Below are 5,000 nucleotides of genomic sequence, written 5' to 3' on the forward strand. Positions count from 1 at the left end.
TCTTAATGTGTGGGGTGTGTTCACCTAGCAGTAAATAGGTACGGGATGTAACTGGAGGGGTTGTGGCCTCGCTTTCCCGGTGTGTGGAGTGTGTTGTGGTCTCAGTCCTACCCGAAGATCGGTCTATGAGCTATGAGCTCGCTCCGTAATGGGGAAGACTGGCTGGGTGACCAGCAGCTGACCGTAGTGAATTACACGGCTGCATGATAAGTACGATAAAGATTGGTCGTAATTAACATAAATAGCCCAGGTGTGTTCAGGTGGGCTAAGGTGAACTAAGTTGTAACCGAGCTTTGTTACTACTGCTGCTGCTACTACTAATAATAATAATACTAATACTAATACTAATACTACTACAACGGTAAGAGTCAGCCATCATATCAACTCCTTCAGTACCATGACGCGTTTCCATATTCCTTTTGCTTACTATTTGTTGATTTTATACAGCTTCAGAAACTTATGTAGGGGATTGAAATAGTGAAGACTGTGGCCATTAAACTTCTGACCTCCATAGACCCTTCCTAATGTCAATAAAATGATCTAATCGTACACAAATCTCAAGGTAAAAATGTGTCCCAGTATTGAAGATGTTAGGCTTATTTAGACTATGTGTAACTCTGTGTGTGTGTGTGTGTGTGTGTGTGTGTGTGTGTGTGTGTGTGTGTGTGTGTGCGTGTGCAATAATGATACTGTTACTAGTACTTATGATACTACTACTACTACTACTAATAATAATAATAATAATAATAATAATAATAATAATAATAATAATAACGTTCATGATGATGATGACGACAGTTTATTAATATCATTACTAATACTACTATTATCATCATTATTATCATCATACACACAGTTTAATATTATTGCTACTACTAGTATTAATGTGTGTGTGTGTGTGTGTGTGTGTGTGTGTGTGGGAGGGAGGGAGGGAATAAGAGAGTATTTCGTTATCTATTCCAATGCATAGATAATCTTACTTATTTATGTGTCACTTTTAGAAATGTTCATCAAATATTTCACTTTTAATACTACATGACGAAAATTTAAATATCTTGCGTTTAGCTGCATTACGTAGTTAGGTTGTAAAGTGGAGGAGGAGGAGGAGGAGGAGGAGGAGGAGGAGGAGAGCAACATCAAAGGTTTCTAATATCTTTTTACATATAGATGAGAAGAAACAGAGAAAACAATACTGGCTTACATTTGTTGGGAGTTGAAAGCAAAGTAAAAAGAAGAAAAAAAAAAACGGAAGAAAAGATAAAAAAAAAACACGTGAATCAAAGGTAAAAAAAAAAATAATGGAAAATGAAAAAAAGAAAAAACTACTAAAAAAAAAGAAAAAATACTAAAATAAAAAATGAAAGAAAAAAAAAAAAAAACAGTACTAAGAATAAAAGAAGAGAGACATCGTAATAAAACATACAAAAACACAGAAAAACAGACCCCAATCGAAATCTCTCAAACGAAAACAAAAAAAACTGTGTCTACCTGTAATATGATACCGGACAGGTGTGTGTGTTCACCTGTACGTGATAAAGATATACGTTGGTGTGCATTGAGGAGGTGGTGCGGTGGTGTAGTGGTGTGGTGGTGAAGGGGAGGCAGGCAGACAGACAGACAGGGAAATGGTACACAAATTAAAAAAAAAAAAAAATGGACATGATAAAAAAGGAAGAAAAATAATATTGACTTGATTTATATGAGGTTGTTTGGGGGAGGGGTGTTGTTAAGGGTGTTGTTGGGGGGTGGGGGTGTAGGTGGTGTTGCTAGGGGTTTACAGGCCCCCACACATCTGTACGGAGCCCTAACTAAGATTCTATGGTGTTTTTAAAGGTGTTATTTTCTAGTATGGGTAACTTTTAAGATAATATTCGCTTGCTTTCCTATTGTTTTTCTTTTCTTGGTGTGTACGTGGGGGCGGGGGGCAGGCAGGCAGGCAGGCAGGCAGGCAGGCAAGCAGGCAGGCACATGGGAAGGCAGGGATGAAGGTTATCGCTTATCACAATGGGGGGGTGAAGGAAAGAGGGGAGGCTGATAGTGAGGGGGCAAAGAGACAGGTAGGTTTGTAGGGCTGGGGAGAGGGAGAGTGTCTAGGAGGGGGTGTCTAGGAGGGGTGTATAGTGTCTAGGAGGGGTATGGTGTCTGGGAGGGGGTATGGTGTCTAGGAGGGGGTATGGTGTCTTGGAGGGGGGTATGGTGTCTAGGAGGGGTATGGTGTCTAGGAGGGGTATGGTGTCTAGGAGGGGTTATCGTGTCTAGGAGGGGTTATGGTGTCTTGGAGGGGTTAGGTATGGTGTCTAGGAGGGGGTATATGGTGTCTGAGGGGGGTGGGTAGTGTCTTGGAGGGGGTGTTAGTGTCTAAGTGTGTATATTTCCTTCATTTCTTCTGTTCTTTCTATTTCATCTTTATTCTATTGGTTAGTTCTCTTTTTTTTTTTTTTCTTATTTTCTTTAGTGTTTTTGTTGATTTTGGTTTGTTTATCGTTTCGTTATCTTTTCTTTTCTCATTTTTTTCATTGTCTTTTTCGAGTGCAGTTCTTATTCACTGTTGCCATTATCAGTAGTAGTAGTAGTAGTAGTAGTAGTAGTGGTCGTAGTAGTAAAGTAGTAGGAATAGTAGTAGTAGCTTTCTTGCACTTTGATAACGTCTCTTCTCTAAAATATATTCTTCTCCTCCTCCTCCTCCTCCTCCTCCTCCTCCTAACAATTAATCCCGCCATCGTAAGTGAAATAGCCAAGAGATACTGACCAATCACGCTTGACATATGTTCTTAGAGAGAGAGAGAGAGAGAGAGAGAGAGAGAGAGAGAGAGAGAGAGAGAGAGAGAGAGCGTATAGTAACAATGGTGTAGGAGGAGGAGGAGGAGGAGGAGGGTAGATAGTGAAAGCTTTATCACTCTTGGGTCTCCGTTCATCTCACACCTTGAAAAGTAAATAAACAAACTGATTACCTTATCCCAGAGAGAGAGAGAGAGAGAGAGAGAGAGAGAAAATGGCGCTGTATGCCGTCTTCCTCCGTCCATTATTATTATTATTATTATTATTATTATTATTAACCTAACTTCACCTAAACCATTACCACGAATACCAAACTTTTTTTATTTTTATTTATCTCTTATTTTTGTTGTTGTTGTTGTTGTTGTTGTTGTTGTTGTTGTTGTTTCCACTTACACTTCAGATTTTTTCTCTTTTCTTCCTCTACACATTTATCCTCTCTTTCTTTTCCCATGTGCATGTTCTCTTTTCTCTTAATTTCTCTTCATTTTATCACATATTCCTTTCAGTTCTCTTCTATCTTTTCCCTTTCTCCTCTTCTCCTTGCTTCTTTTTCCTCCACATTCTCTCTTTCACTATTTGTCTTCTTCTTCTACGTATCTCCCACTTTTTCTTCATCCTCCCTCATTTCCGTCTCTTCCATCTCCTTTTATCATTTCCCTTCCTTTTCCTTTACCCATTTTTCTTTCCCTCTCCATTCTCTTTTCTTCTATTTCTCTCACCTCATCTTCTTTTCCTTCACCCTTCCTGATTTCCATCCCTTCATTTTCTTTTACTGCTTCTCTGCTTCCTCTTTTCCTTGCTTCCATTTCCTTCCATCTCTCTTCCTCTATTTATCGTCTTCTACATTTCCTCCTTTTCTTTGCTTTCTCTTATTCACATCCTTTCAATCTCCTTTTATCATTTTCTTTCCTTCTCCCTTTCCTTTTCTTTCCTTCCACATCTTTTCTTCATTTTTTCATTTCTATCCCTTCACTTTCCATTTATTATTTCCCTTTCTTCTTCTTTCTCTTTTATCTTTCCCTTCATATCTCCTTTTTCACTGTTCTTCGTCTTCCACATCTCTCCTTTTCTTCCACCCTTATTCATTCACACGCCTCCTTCCACCTCTTCCCTCCCCCTGCCTTCCTGTACAACCCGTCTCCTACCCTGTGTGCCCCCGGGGTCTTGAGGGGCACTCGGGCACCTGTCCACTGTCTTATGCGTTTGGGACACTCAGGGGACTAGCGGTACAGGTGGTGGTTGTTGTTGTTGTGGTGGTGGTGGTGGTGGTGGTGGTGGTGGTGGTTGTTATGGCTACTACTACTGCTACAGAAGAATTATATTTTTTTCTATCTTCTCATCTCTTCTTCTTCTTCTTCTTCTTCTTCTTCTTCCACTTCCTTCTCATTGTTCTCTTATTCTTCATCATTCTTCCCCCGTTTTTCGATTTTCCTGTGTCACTTTTCTTTTCTCCTCGATTCTCGCTCTATTTTCCAAGTGTCATTGATATTGTTACATATTTTGCTTCCTCCTCCTCCTCCTCCTCTTCCTCCTCCTGCTCTTCCTATTCATCCACTTCGTTAGCTTAAATTTCGCTTGGTTAAGGTTAAGTTGTGTTAAAGTCAGGTTAGGTTAGGATAAAGTTAGGTTATCATTCATATTTTGTGCATCTCATATTCACATCCTGGTACTTACATGTGAAATCAAATGTAAGGTGCAATATACATACTATTCACCCTTACATTCACCCTAGTACTCTCACTTTTCACCCTGGCACATTCACCCTTCGTCAGTCACACTTAGGCTCATACTCTGAAACACGTTCACGTCTCACACCACCTTCACTATTTACAAAGTACTCTAGTTGAAGTAACACGGATTTTCAATGTTGTTTCTCTAATTCTAGTGACATGTTAACAAGTTTTCCGCATTATCAAAGAGCTCTAGTTGAAGTGACACAGATTTTAAGGGTTGTTTCTCTAATTCTAGTGACATGTTGACAAGTTTTCTGCTTTATCAACTCGGCTGATCGTCTCTGTGGTCTTGGAAGATGGTCGCTGTGAGAGAGAGAAGCGTGTCTCAACATGGCATCGAAGCCTGTATTCTGAAACACTTTATTCTCTCACCCTCACTGCTTTCCAAAGGTCAAAGATACCTGTGTTTTTAAAGGTATTTTTATGGTTATAGTGATAGATTGGCAAGATTTCTAGTTATAAGGAGAAGCACTCTTGAAAACCCTGCTG

At 39.7% G+C, this 5,000-nt stretch overlaps 1 protein-coding gene across 1 annotated transcript in view; it reads left to right on the forward strand.

Annotated features, from left to right (window-relative positions):
* Window positions 1-5,000, forward strand: part of LOC123513411 (RE1-silencing transcription factor-like) — a 44,243-nt gene that overhangs the window by 25,710 nt on the left and 13,533 nt on the right. The gene's annotated exons all lie outside the window — the stretch shown is intronic.

Source organism: Portunus trituberculatus, chromosome 36, assembly GCF_017591435.1.
Source record: "Portunus trituberculatus isolate SZX2019 chromosome 36, ASM1759143v1, whole genome shotgun sequence".
Taxonomy (NCBI): domain Eukaryota; kingdom Metazoa; phylum Arthropoda; class Malacostraca; order Decapoda; family Portunidae; genus Portunus; species Portunus trituberculatus.